General features: G+C 47.4%; 1 protein-coding gene across 3 annotated transcripts in view; it reads right to left on the bottom strand.

The window, feature by feature from the left end:
* Nucleotides 1-14,669, bottom strand: part of LOC144147300 (carboxypeptidase Q-like) — a 57,224-nt gene that overhangs the window by 21,542 nt on the left and 21,013 nt on the right. Inside the window, exon 1 of one of the 3 annotated variants that reach the window (XM_077679398.1) lies at nt 2,538-2,637. The exons of 1 other annotated variant lie outside the window; for it this stretch is intronic. The gene's annotated coding sequence lies outside the window, so the exon portion shown is untranslated. Of the gene's footprint in view, nt 1-2,537; nt 2,638-14,669 lie in introns of those variants that run through there. One more of the 3 variants, XM_077679397.1, reaches the window with a different exon arrangement.

The raw sequence follows: 14,669 nt of genomic DNA, 5'->3' as shown, positions 1-14,669 counted from the left end.
TAACCAAGGAAAGCAGTTCCATGTTTGTGCGTTGAGAAAGCTGTTCACCGTATCAATGCAATTTCTACCACTCGCGGCATGCGCCACATGGAAGTTCAGACATGTGTGTTTTTACATCCGTAAATATAAATGAGCCGAATAGGGAACAGCTGGCAACGCGGTACACGCATACAAGGTCGCCCGCTACAGTAGGCTCGTAACGCTTTGCTGCAGCTGTTTCGTAGCAGGCCTAAACATGCGAGAGAGCTGACAGGCAGAGTTACTTGTTTTAGAGCCATTCAGATTAAAAAATGTCTCTTGAGAAAGGCGGAAGAGTTTGGCATGCAGTGGAAATGAAAGCCATCAGAATAGAACCCAGCACTCCATTAATACACTGAGAGGTGATGTCGTATAGCGCACGGTATTGCAACCCCTGCGCTTTGTTGCTGTAAATGACCCCACAGATGGCGGCTCATCACCATCATCACCAGCCTACGCTTCAGGGCAAAGGACTCTCCCAGTAATCTCCAATTATTCCGGTCCATTGCTAACAGCGACCAATTCGTTCCCGCAAACTTCTCCATCTCATCTGCCTATTTAACTTTCTGCCGGCCCCTGCTACGCTTGCCTTCTCTAGGGATCCACTCTGTCACCCTTAATGACCAACGGTTATTTTGCCTTCGCATTACATGCCCTGCCCACGTCCATTTCTTCTTCTCAATTTCTACTAATATGTCCTTAACACGCGTTTGTTCCCTCACCCACTCCGCTCCCCTCTTGTCCCTTAATGTTACACCTATCATTTTCCGCTCCATTGCCCTCTGAGTCGCTCTCAATTTAAGTTGAACCCTCTTGGTGAGCCTCCAAGTTTCTGCCCCGTAGGTGAGTACCGGTAAGATGCAGCTGTCATACACTTTCTTCTTCAGGGAAAATAGTAGGCTCCTATTCATTATCTGAGAATGTCTGCCGTATGCACTCCACCCCATTCTGATCCTTCTAATTATCTCTGCCTCATGGTTGGGATCCGGGGTCACAACTTGCATAAGTAGATATATTCTCTTACGACTTGCACTGCCTCGCCACCTATCTCAAACGGCTGTGCTCTCCCGGGGTTATTTATCATTACTTTAGTTTTCTGCATATAAATTTTTAGGCCCACGGTTCTGCTCTGTTGGTCCAGTGCGGTAAGCATGCTTTGTAATTCGTCCCCCGAGTTACTTAGTTAGGGAACGTGATCAGCAAATCTGAGGTTATTGACGTATTCTCCAATAACACTTACTCCCACCTGTTCCCAATCCATAGTTCTAAAAATTTCTAGTAAACATGCTGTGAATAACATCGGAGAGATTGTGTCTCCTTCTCTGACGCCCTTCCTTATAAGTATTTTTCTGCTCTCCTTATGGAGGACAATGGCTGGTAGTCAGCTTCAAATCTGGAAAGACGTACTAACAGCAAACTGCGCGAGTTGACAATCAAAACTGTAATCTGCCATTTTTCATCTGTCAGTATTTACAGATTGTTGTCTCGCGATTTCTTTTGAAGCGCTAACACCCTTTCAAGCGGAATAACACAAAATCATTGATAGATATGTTACGGCCTGTAAGAGGTGTAACCAGCAAAAGCTCTTTGGGCCTTCGGGACGGCCATTTGATATCGTATGTGCAATAAACTTGAAATGTCATTCAACTGGCACTGATTTGCCCTGTATGAATGCCATGAGTATGTTTTTAGGAACCGCTACGAGTGGCGCAAATCGATCCTTCGAGTGGAGTTGGTGTATGAAAACGAAGTCGCAGCGCTCCAACACTTCCTACGAAAACTGCAGCTTGAGCCGACGTTGGAGCATCGCGATGCCTACCTCCTTGTGCGTGAATTAAAGCAGCACTTCCGGCCGTTCGGGAAAAAACACGAAGAGCGCGTTTTTAATAAATGTTTCACCCGATGGCATCTACAGAAGAGTTACAGCGGGACAGCTATGAAACTGTTGTTGTCCTATGTGGAACACTTATTACGCATAGGTACAGGTTTTTGGTGCGCCTGTGTTACATTTACCCGAAGCAATTGTCAGTGAGCGTGATTCGCAAAAACTCCGTCAGCAATTAGCAGCTCAGTTCTGCGCATAATTAGTTTTTCCTTCCTAGCTTTATGTGACCGCTTATACCCATCTCTATGTGCCTTTTTTTCTGCATTGTCGATCTCCAGGGTGGGCTTTGTGTACCAAGTAACACTGAAAAATGTGAAATAGGCCTTTTGTGCCACTACTTGCCAATCATGTGCATTCTAATTTATAACTACGTTTTTATTACCTTCTTTGCTGACCTCCCTCCTTGCGCCATACCCCGCTAGGGGCCTCTAAGGGGAAAGTAAATGATAATGATGATGAACCCTGAGCTACATTTGTGCTTCAGACGGCCAAAAAATGCCCTAGACCTCTGGGGCATCTGTCGGTTATGAGGACTAAAATTGCTTGGAGCCCATAAGTGTTTATAATGGTCCCTGCAATTACAACAAAGAAAACGCGGTAGAAAGCACTCGAATACACAATAAAACACGCTTACCTACTTGCACGGACTGCAGGTATCCGTCAACTCCGGGACCTGGGACAGCCGTACATCCACGGGACGACTACAGGCTAAAGCAGGCTTTGTTCTATAGGCTTTGTTCTCGGCGACAGAACACAACCAAACGGTGCCCTTTCTGACCACGCAGTACCTGTGCGAGCGTGTGTGAGACAAGATCGCTGACGAGGCACATATAAAACCCGTCTCAACTGCCTGGCACGAGCGGAAGCAGTCCAGAGTGCCAGCAAAGAAAAGTGTATGTTGGTCACGCACTGCCTGCCGGCCTCTGTCGCGCGCGAAGGTCGGCGGAGAGCTTCAATCTCCGTCCTTGGCGGGAAAAAGTGATTACAAAGCCAACAAACAGGCTTCTACAGCCGCCGTCTCTTTGAAGACGCTGTTTAATTAAGGGCTTATGATTGTGTCTTTGCAAATGATGCTGACAGCTGTTGCTCCTTTCGTTTAACCACAAGGAAACTGCGGACGGCTAACATTTACGTGCAGAGAAGCATTTAATGCCCCAGAGTGAACCCCAAGTCTACGTTTTACAAAGTCGAAGCCTCTGCGGCAAAAACGTATGGCACGTTGGGAACTGACGCAATAGGTTGTTTCATGCGCTTTGACAACGTGAAAATATGCCACAAGTAGTGTAGAGAGCCGTTTTTTTTTTACTGAGAAAGCATTAGAAGACCCATTCATCAAAATGCCCACATCGACGCTTTAGCAGCGAAGCGGCTTCTTGTGAAGCATTCCACAGCACGTGGCGTTCCACAGCGTCAGCTTAAACGCGTCATTAGCGAAACGTGGCCATCAACGGCAGTACATCGCGGAGAGGAAGAACGTAGCAAAAACGAGCGAAGAAACGAGAAGCGAACTGCAAAGGACTCTGCAACTCTTCCGATAAGCACTTTCACTCTTCACTCCGCGTCTGGAAGAATTGTAGAGGCTATGGGTATCTCCAACACGGAGCGGCACTGCGTGATTAGCTCGTCGCAGCAGATACTCCATATGACACACCGCGGTGGCTCAGTGGCTAAGGCTTCGTGTTGCTGAGCACGAGGACGAGGGTTCGATTCCCGGCCACTGCGGCCGCTTTTCTGATGGAGGTGAAAAGCAAACAACGCCCGTATGTACGAGATTTCGGCGCTCGTTAAAGAACCCCGGGTGGTCACACAATCAGGTGGTGCAGGCTGGGAACCTCTTTCCTTCTCACACTCATTCACTCACTTAATCCGGGGCCCTCCACTGGATTGGAGGATAGCCACACTAAGCCCTACAATCAATCATATCACAATCAACCAATCAATCATATCACAATCAATCAATCAATCAATCAATCAATCAATCAATCAATCAATCAATCAATCAATCAATCAATCAATCAATCAATCAATCAATCACATCACAATAAAAAATCAATCAATCAGTCAAGGTACTGCATCCGTTTCTGCTTTGCTTTTGTGGCTTTCTTCTTCAAGTGGCTATCGAATGCGTTCATTTCTCCAACAGAAGCAAAGCCGGCCAATAGCCGCTATACCACTGTAATGACGTAATTCCAGCGTTCAAAGATCGCGAAAACGAGTAAACAGAGAAAAATCTTTCGAGCAAGTTTTTAAGTTATCTGATGGCCCTAGAGCCGTAATTTGTGGTAAAGGTACTTTGCGACCCCCTAATCTAAGTACTGGATGTCTTGATTGACTACGTTGTGCAAGAATTTATGATTTCGAAAAAAAAAGTTGAATAAAAGTGCGGCATGGCCCCCTTAAAGGAGCCATGAAGGCAAAATACAAGTTGGGTTTATTAGAAAGAGTGCTTAGTCCCGATAACAATGATACCAATATCATCGCAATCTTCGAACAAATAACGGAGATAATAAAGAAAACGTGTGAAGCAATCGCGACCCCCTAGCCAATTTCCCGCAACTTTTCTATGACGTCACGGAACCTTGTTTGTGCGATTGGCGGCCGCCTAACTGACCTGTCGCGACGACACATGACTGGACGTCTGTAATGGGGTCTCTAGTTCCATTTGACCGCATCACTTGAATGCTAACGTGCCGTTAACGCAGTAAAAATAGTGTTTTATTGTTGGCCCGTATGACGTCATTCTTGCTCATAACACGTCACTGTGCCGCGAAATTTGAAAGTTTTTAAATACTTTTTTGCTTTTTTTTTGTTAAAAAAACATCTTTTGTGGCTGTAATGGAGCTGAGTGAGATAATGAATCCTAGTCCTTTCAAATTAAACGAAGTTGGATTTTCTCTTCATGGCTCCTTTAAACGCTCCAGTAGCGAAATGCGGCCGTCAACGCCAGCACACCGCGGATGAAGGGAGTGGAACAACGGAGCCAAACGGGCGAAGAGACAAGCAGAGAACGTCACCGCCGTCGTCGCCTCTTCCATTACTCGGCGGTATAGGGGCAACGGTGCACTGGTGCCACAGAGTTTCACACTAATATAGTAGTATGAAACTCTATGATTGGTGCGACGCGTAGGAGGCAGATCATTCGCAAAATAGAGCGCCTAAAGCAGGAAGATAAGCCCTTTACAACGCAAGGCCAAAGCAACCAAAGCAAAACGCCTTGAGCCCGCTCTACATTGTGCGAATTTACGTGCAAATTCTCAGCTGTGGCGCAGCTTGTTCAGCAAAGCAATCTATTTCCGTTGCTGCCGAAGCTGCGAAAAGAGGTCGCTTTGCCGCCCGAGCTGCATCGCAGCTGCCCATTCGCAGGCAATTTCGCACAATGTAGAGCGGGCTTTAGGCGTTCTACTAAGCATTTATGCTTTCGCATTACAAACCATAATAAATAGTCAGATGTCCGGTGTTTTTTTGATCACTACAGCGCTGGCGTGTAGCCTGGAGGGCACATTTGCTTTATGTGCTCCGTTTATCTTGGTGATTATTCGCGAATTTTCTACGGAGAGTTTTTTTGGCGCTTCTTTTCGAAAGCATCTTTAGTTTCACGGGATTTTCGGTGATCTTAATGTTGGGGGAAAACTGAGGCAACTCTCTGTCGAATGCAAACACCCTTAGACGAGTTTCATCACCTTTGGTGAGGGCGATGGATAAGCACACTTATCTCAAGTTTCATTGGGAAGTTATCTACTTCAATGGCAGTCTGAAAAAGACATTTGTTGTTAGCAAGAGCGGAAGCTTGGGCGAGGTGGTAATATACCGTGGTGGTGAGAAGTATGAAACAACTAACAACGGGAACACGAGAAGAAAATGAGGACGAAGACGACACGAAGCGTTTCTTGTCGTCCTCATTCTCATTTTCTGCTTTTGTCCCCGTCGTTAGTTCGCGCTTCCCACCACTATACGATTTGTTTCTAGTCTATTGACACTTCCTGGGACGTGCGCGCGCGTAGTTCACAAAGAGAGTAAGATCATCCGTAGCCTTCCCGAACCCTGAAGAAAATTACGTTATTCTTAACTTCTTCAAAATAATTTGAAGGCCAATGAAAGTTAGCGAAACATTTGCAAAAAAAGGTGCGTTTCACCTTGAGCATCTTTGTAGTAATGACGGTGTTTGTCCTTGGGCAAGATAATGTAGAGCCGCACGGGCGGAAACAGGCGGTAATTAGGAAAAGGGTGTCCAGGACGGTCGGACAGGCGACACTAAAATTTGGTGCCCTTCCATTCAGTGAAGATTGACGACCAGGGGCGCTGTATGTGGCTCCCTTGTAAGGGGCGCAGTCCAAGGAGTGCATGGAACAAAACACGGTTGTTCGTAATTTCCGATTCAATATACAGTAATACCTCGTTAACTCGAACTCGCATATCTCGAAAAATCGGCTCAGTCGAAATTTACCGCGGCACGAAACTATTTCCTATACGTCCCATGTATTTGTTGCTCTTTATTTCGAAGTATTTTTGGGCCAAACTGCGGATACCTCGAAATCTTGAGAGAGTGGAACGAAAATTTAGCCTCCGCGGCCCGTTTCCCAAGATTCGAGCGATGCTGCCGAGCCTAAGTCCCTCAATTATTTTTTTTTCTCGTTTAGCCACGCCTACCACAAAGCCGATGTTTTCCCCGAACGTGAAGTCTGGGCCCTAGAGGCATATCAACTTCGGCAAGCAACCCTGTAGCACGTCATGTGACCGCAGCGACGTGCGCAGAGGGACAGTGTACTAAAAGATGAGGTGTGTCGTGCAGGGAAAAACCCAACGGAGATCAGCGGCGGGGAAGATCGGCTGATGCAATGCATCAAGCAGTTAGAGGACTCCTTACTAGGCCCGGGTGCGACCGCAAAGCAGACCAGGAACACGCAGTTCATTTCTACTAAGTAAAATTGCAGTGCCACAAAATCCAGCCGGTGAACGTGTCTTGTATTTTTTTTTTCTCTTTTAAACCTTCATGAAAAGCAAGATTGGAAGCCGGTGTTAAAGAGCTGGAAAGTAGTTTCGCCCTTTTTTGCAACTAACTCTATATTTCACTGCAATTCGCGCAACTTTGATTATCTCGAAAATCCGCTTACCTCGAAATAGTACCGTATTTTTACTACTTCGAGTTAACAAAGCGTTACATGTACTTTATAATTACTTAGATGAATGAAACTTTGATGGACTAGAGTCTTTTTGTAACGGACAAACACGCCGCTGTCTGTTTCCGTCCCTGAGAAGCCCCTTTGTAGCAGTCCGGAATTCCACAGTATTTACAACTTCGCTCTGCAATAATTCCGACATGTACATGACACTCGGTGTAATGATACATTCGTCTTAGCGGTTAATTGGCACATAATTTGTTTCGGGATATCTTCGATAAAAAAGGAGTTACAGCCGTTTTCTGCAACCATACTCCTTCTGTAGACGGCTGTGTACTGACAGTAGCCGGGAAATCTGTTGCGTTGCGTTTGGAATTTCGCTGTGAACCAACAAATCAAGAGAAGTAAATCAAACTCGATGTAATGATGGAGTACTCTAAACAGCCAATTTTAGAATAACTTTTTTCATGCTAGGTATATTAGATTGAGAGCTACGGAGCAGTCCCTAGGAGAGAGAGAAAGAGAGAAAAGAGAGAGAGAGAGAGAGAGAGAGAGTAAACGTTTAATAATGCGACCCATGCCCGGGTCCGCGCTCTGGGAGGTTAAGGTCAAACGACCTCCCCCCTGATAGTGAGCAGGTGCTGCAGGAGAGTTGTCCACGAAGAGATCGTCTTGCCGAGGTGGGTAACCCAGGCCTCGCAGGAGGAAATGCGATGAGGTAGTGAGCGACGTTGTGGTGTGTGGGCTCTGGGACAGGTCCAGTAAGTGTGTGTGAGTGTGGGTATGGAGCCGCACACTGGGCAATGTGGTCTGCTTGGATTGTCCCTAGGAGGTTGGTTTTCCATCTAATTTGTTGACGCGACTTCCAGCCGACGCGCCTAGTTTTGGTGATTACTAGCCTATAACAGCTCCGCAGTAAAACTTCCATTATGTCGTGTAATAGAGTTGCGCTATGTGTGAAAAGGAAAATATAATGAGCACTCACTGCAAGCACTGCCGAAACACTGCGAGATGTTGGGCCAGTATATGTTTCATCTCCCTGCAGCGTGCAGCTGCATGCGATACAAGAGGTCGAATTCGTTAAAAGCGTGTTTTTTGGCAAAGCGTGTTTTTTGGCAGCGCCCGCGTTCATTTAGTTAGGAACGCCAGTTGGGTTGGTTTTTACGACAGTAAGCGAGAAAAGCGGCCACGCAAATCGCGCTTTCGAAATTACGCAGAAAGGCTCCACACGCAAGAAGAAAATGGCGCGTTCGAAATGCCCCAGAAAGGCTCCAGCCATGCAAGAAAAAAATTTCACGTTTGGAATGACGGAGAAAGGCTCCAGCCGCGCAAGAAAAAAATTACGCGGTCGAAATGACGCAAAACAGCTCCAGCAAACGAAATTAAAACAAGCACAAAAAGAAGAGAATTCCCGCTGGAGCATTTTGAGGCAGAGGGCGCGCGAGCACTGCGAAGGCGGGAAATTTGAATTGCATGGGTTGGTAGCAGTTAGGGGATAACGGAGGTAAAGCCCATTATGGCGAAGCACTGCTCTGCACATCCGAGTGCAACGGCTTTAATTTTAGGTTTGGCCAGCTTTTCCTTACAATTTCAAAATTCTCTTCGACCAAGGGACTCCATTCACGCCATTATTGCCATCAAGCGTGTTAAAGAAGCCATCATGAGAAAATACAACTTCGTCTCAGCTCCATTACAGCCTCGAAAGATGTTTTTTAACGAAAAAAAAAAAGCAAGCAGTATTTAAAAACTTTCAAATTTCGCGCCACAGTGACGTGTTATGAGCAAGAATGACGTCATACGGGCCAACAATAAAACATAATTTCCAGTGCGTTAACTGCACGTTAGCATTCAAGGGATGCTGTCAACTTGAACTAGAGGCCCCATTACAGACGTCCAGTCATGTGTCGCCGCGACAGGTCTGTCAGGCGGCCGCCACTCGCACAAACAAGGTTCCGTTACGTCATAGAAAGTGGCGGGAAATTGGCTAGGGGGTCGCGACTGCTTCACACGTTTTCTTTAATATCTCCGTTATTTGTTCGAAGATTGCGAGGATATTGGTATCATTGTTATCGGGACTAAACAGTCTTTCTAATAAACCCAGCTTGTATTTTGCCCTCATGGCTCCTTTAACTTCGTCAATTACACCGTTCTCTGCAAGTGCAGGGCATTAAAATGTTAGCGCTGGAGAGTCGGGGGTACTCGCCAGAGAATGCTTGCGCATTAATGATAACTACAAGATATCGATCTAATTAAAGGCGTTGTCACATACGAGTATGGGGTTTGCCTACGGTGCTTCCAAGAACCACAGGTACTAAACAGTTCGAACCACCAGAGAATTTTGCGGATGGCTTTACGCGAAAAAGGAAAGTATTTTACACGCGCTTTAAACTACCGGTGTCCTCGAAGGGGTAACAGTTGTCTCAGTTTAACATTGGATTGCACAGAAGAAATCAGGGGGCCGCGTGGCCGCTTTTATGATGGAGGCGAAACGCAAAAACCTCCCGTGTGTTCGAGATTTCGGCGCACGGTAAAGTTCGCCAGGTGGTCATAATAAAACCGGAGCCCTCCACAACGGTGCGCCTCATCGCCTGTGAGGCGTCGGCGCGTTAAACCCCACAGTCAATCATGGAGTATCCAAAGATGAGGTGGAGGGAAGAGGGGAACTGAAGGACGTCGGCTTCATCGGCACCGGAGGAAAGAGTCGAGAGCTAAAGCCCCATCACACTGCTCTTGTGTTTCTAACTAACCAACAAACCAACCCACCAACCAACCAACGAAATAAATAAATAAATAAATAAATAAATAAATAAATAAATAAATAAAACCAGAGTGGACGCGAGGGATGGGGCTTAAATGAGCGCGAAACAAGCCTGAAAGCAGCCACTTAGTCGCTGCGATAAACTCGCTGCCAGCTTGGCGGTGTTTACATCCGCAAATAGCAACAGCCAGTGACACCGAACGCGGCGACCTTTAAAAGCGTTGTTTTCCAAGCACCCTCTCGGCTCATTTGGAAAGCGTATTTGCCCGCCCTAGCCGCAGGGCCGGTTCTGCCGCGCAGTAGGATATGTGCGCCGTCGTGGCGACCATGTCGTGGTGTTAGCGGCCCCACACTTCTCATTGTAGGGCGAGCAAAAGGAGCGGTATTTCGGCGAAATTTTCGCGCCGCTCTGTCAAAAGAGTGAGTGACAGAGGATCGGACAATGACAGAGCGCAAACAGCACCAGGTAAGAGCTGCTTTCGCAGTGCTGGACACGTGGCCGCGGAGGCAACAAGAGCCTGTCTGTGCCTTGACGAGTCTTGCGATTCCCACAACCGCTTGTATACGTCGCGGATTCGAGTTTGCAGACAATGTGGATGGGAAAAGAGGATTGTGGATGATGGTACGAATTGCCGCTGCTGGTGGAGGAGGAGGAGGAGGAATAAACTTTATTTATGCGAGCCTTAGGTGATGCTGTCTGGGCACCCGCCTGGTGGGGGCTTTCCTCTAGTCCCGGATACCCTGGCTTGGGCCACAAAAAGAGTGATAGGCAGCAAGTGCCTCTGCAAAAGCTATCGGACGTGACAAACTGAGACGGTTAGAACACAAAGTACGATTGGCACGGTGCACGAATGATGTGCGAGAAACTCCGCGTTGCAGTTTTCCGAAGCCGGGCCAAAGTATTGGTAGGGAGAGGAATTAGATGTTAAAGCATTGTTAAAGATCAAGAAATAGTTCTTCAATTGATTTTTGTTGGGGATATGTGCGTGTACTAAAGCGACTTGGGAAAAACATTTGATACTGTTACAGTGATGGCCGTCCTTGGTATGAATTTATGTTTTCTGAGCCTGCTACACTTCTAGAAGTCCCATAGGCTGTGCATCGATGTCGGTTGCCTTTTACTCTGTCCTTAATGGGACACTGAAGTGAATTTGCCAAGCTCATGTTTTTGCTTGCGCAGCGTAGACTGGCCCAAATAAACTCACTTTTCACCGTCTCTCCAGGCGATAAGGCGGTATTTGTTTTATAAAGCCGGAAAGAATAAAAAAAGGGCCCATCTCCCCGCGAGGGGGACTCGAGTAAATGCGTCACATAGGGGGGGGGGGGGTGTATTGCGTTAACGTTTAGTGCTTGGGGAGTTGGTGGTAGTGATTGCGTTGTATCAGCAGCTTCTTGACGTAGTTTGAATGAGTCAAGGATATAAGGCGCGTTCGTAGCCTTCCATTCTGTATCGGCTTTGTGGCGCAGTGGGTAGAGCACCATGTACATTGCGTTCCGCCCGCAGGGTCGTGGGATCGAAACCAGGCGCCGGTAAGTATTATTTTTGTATATAGTGTAGGGGGAGGGGTGCGGACCTGTTGTTGAGAGCGAGGAGGGTAGCGTGATGCGGGAGAGGAGGAGCGGGGGAGAGGGCGCACCTGCGAGCGATGCGGACTACTACGGACACCTAGAACGGGTGACATCGTGAGTTAAAGAAATGCTCTGCATTTAAAACTAACATGCACGGCCCGCGCCTGCTGCACCGACTAACATCAGTGACGTCAGTAAAAGGTGCCACGTAATTGGACGATATCCAAGATTTGCGTTCAAACAAGTTTTGGTTTCGGTTCTGGGAAACGGCATGCTTCGAATCCGAGGCTATCGTTGGACGGGAATCTCGATATCTGAGTAATCGGCATACCGCACTTTTGCCCGTTTGTCGGCTGCAAAATGCATCACATAAGCCTACCAGGACGGCTTGGAGTCGTAGCAGTCACTGGCCGAGGACTACGCAGTGGATGAACGTCCTCCGCGTCACCACAGACACTCGAATGCGAAGCGCCTTTCCCCCATCTTTGGAGCTTGCCTGACTCATGCCTGTATCGTAAAAAGCGTGTTCGCACCAGGCCAAGGGTCTGCTGATTCTGGCCTGTGCCCACTGTCCGCAAGTAGTCGGTGCTTATGGCAACAGCACGACAACGAGAACTCGCTAGCGTGTCAGTGTCACTCGCGTGCGTTCTCCGAACTCGCTCGTGGAGCAGTGAACGTTGAAGCGCAAAAATGGTGAATTCAGTATTAAAAACATCGGTCAAAAGAAAAAAAAATCACATAAAAACAAAAAGAAAAGCACGCACTCTCGGGATTCCAACTTGCGTCCTGCAAAACATACCTAGCGCTCCAGACCACTCGGCTACGAGCGAACAGGGTCCAAAAAAATTAAAACGGGCGCAATGGACGAGGACACAGAAACACAGTAGACGAATGGACAAGGACACAAAAACACAGTAGACGAATGGACGAGGACACAGAAACACAGTAGACGAATGGACGAGGACACAGAAACACAGTAGACGAATGGACGAGGACACAGAAACACAGTAGACGAATGGACGAGGACAGAGAAACACAGTAGACGAATGGACGAGGACACAGAAACACAGTAGACGAATGGACGAAGACACAGAAACACAGTAGACGAATGGACGAGGACACAGAAACACAGTAGACGAATGGACGAGGACACAGAAACAGTAGACGCTCGTCCCGTCTACTGTGTTTCTGTGTCCTCGTCCATTGCGCTCGTTTTAATTTTTTTGAAGCCATGAACAAACACGCCCAACAAAGCATTTTATTGAGTGAACAGGGATAGCAGAGGAAATACGAAGTATATAATGTACAGCCAGTTTACATTTTTATTTAGTTTTAGCATTTCAAGCAGTTTAGATGACTCATTCCTCACACGATATCTTATGTCTAGCGACTGCATTTCTTCGGCGGGAAAATGTACGCAGATGTGTGGTCGCTGCTGACCCCTGTGCTTGTTCACTCAGTGCAAGAAAGTGATTCTTCTATTCTCGTTTTACGCTGTACAGTAAAAGGTTCTTCAGTACGTATATTGACCTCTCTTACTCTTCTCCAGCCTTCAATTGGTCTTAAATTTCTTATTAGCGTAGCGGTCAGCGAAGCATCGCATGTGCGCTTGTGCAGCGCTTCTGTGGAGCGACCTGGTCTTGGAGCTTGATACAGTGTACAAACTAACAAACTGAAGAAAGGCACATTCTTTCATTCACAAACATGTCGTGGCTTAGGTTCAACTGAGCGAACGCATTGCGACGACCCGTCAGCGGACGGCGGACTAAACGCTGGGCCGACTGACTCGGTCGTAGGGTCGGCGAGCCGTGCAGTAGCGGAGTCAAGCCAAGCCTCCTTTTTGTGATGTCACATGAAACGCCTCAGAAAATGGGCTAGGATGAAGAGAGGAGGACAGCATTTTCAAATGATTTTTATGGCGTATAAATTCGCATAAACGCAGCGAGACTTGTGGAAGCATGCCCTACAGACTCCAGGCTACAATGTGCGCTCGTAATCCCGCACTGTTTACAAATAACTTCAGAGTACACATAAGCATGTTCGAAATGCGTCACAGGTTTGGGTGAAATTACAAATGCGTGCTCTCGGCGTCTTTGGAGCATCAAACGAGTCGCAGCGTACACCCGCCCAATTTTTTACCAATATCACGGGAGCGTCGACCCTTCGGTCGACCAGCGCAGCGGGATGGAGTGATACGGCAAACGCGGCGTGAGTAGCCGCATGTGCACTAAGCAAAGGCCGCAGCTGTCGTCGTCTGCTAGGCTGCTGCAAGAGCAGAGGACCACCCCCGATTTTTGTTATTCGCTTATCACACTGCCTGTCATACTCGAAATTTTAAATGCACAGCATTTCTTTAACTCACAATGTCACCCGTCCGTTGGTGATCGGCGTCCGCAGCCAGCCAGCACGTGCGCCCCTCCCCCGCTCCTCCTCGCTCTCAACAACAGGTGCGGGCGCGCATGCGCGTGCTCCGGCGCTGAAAGAGGCGTTGCAGCAGCAGGTGCTACCTCCTCTCCCTCTACTGCGCGCGCTACGAATATAAAGCGGGTATCGGCGCGGCTCACTCTTTTTTTTTTATTGCCTGCTTTGACATTTATACAGCACATCACACATCATGTCATGTAATGATCTGTCAACCCTACTTGGCTGACTACGTGGCTTTAAAACTTTCTAAGACGCACTAAATTGTCAAGCACAGGCAACCACTCAGGGGGATCATACTCAGCACGAAACACTTCCCGTATATACTGTACGCTTTCAATGAAATTTTCCCTGACAGGCCGGGCATTTATATCCGCATTCCTCGCCGCCATTCTCGTCCTCCATATACTATGAAGGCTGAGGAGCATAATCAAATCGTACGGCACACCGCCCTCATTTTTTTCAGGTAAGAACCGAATTCCACGCGGCGTTATGGGTAAGTCTTTCTTTAACGTACGTTGGAGGACGTCCCAATGGAACACTGGGTCCCAACAGTCGATGAAGACGTGATTAATAGTTTCCGGCTTTTTGCACAGTCTGCAGTCGGTTGTCCACGGCACAAAAATACCTCTTTCGGCTAACCAAGTATCTACGGGAAGGGTTTCACTGTGTAGTTTAAAAAAAGAAGACTTCATTGCAGGCTTCACAGGCACACTTTTAACCCTCCTTAAAACATCGAGCCCTGTGCCCTCACCGTATAACGACCTATACAGTGGCACAGGTAAACAAACATCCACTAAATCTCTCCATTCTACTGTTCTGCTCTGTTCTGCTTAAAGAAAAGAAAGAAAAGAATAACAATAAAGATCCAACCGATTGCCCCGCAGAGAGGGTGGGGTGC

This window comes from Haemaphysalis longicornis, unplaced genomic scaffold, assembly GCF_048455015.1.
Source record: "Haemaphysalis longicornis isolate Haplotype H1 unplaced genomic scaffold, Haemaphysalis longicornis Haplotype H1 scaffold_7, whole genome shotgun sequence".
Taxonomy (NCBI): Eukaryota; Metazoa; Arthropoda; class Arachnida; order Ixodida; family Ixodidae; genus Haemaphysalis; species Haemaphysalis longicornis.
Note: the sequence above shows the minus strand (reverse complement) of the source record. Positions and strands in the feature narration are given on the sequence as shown.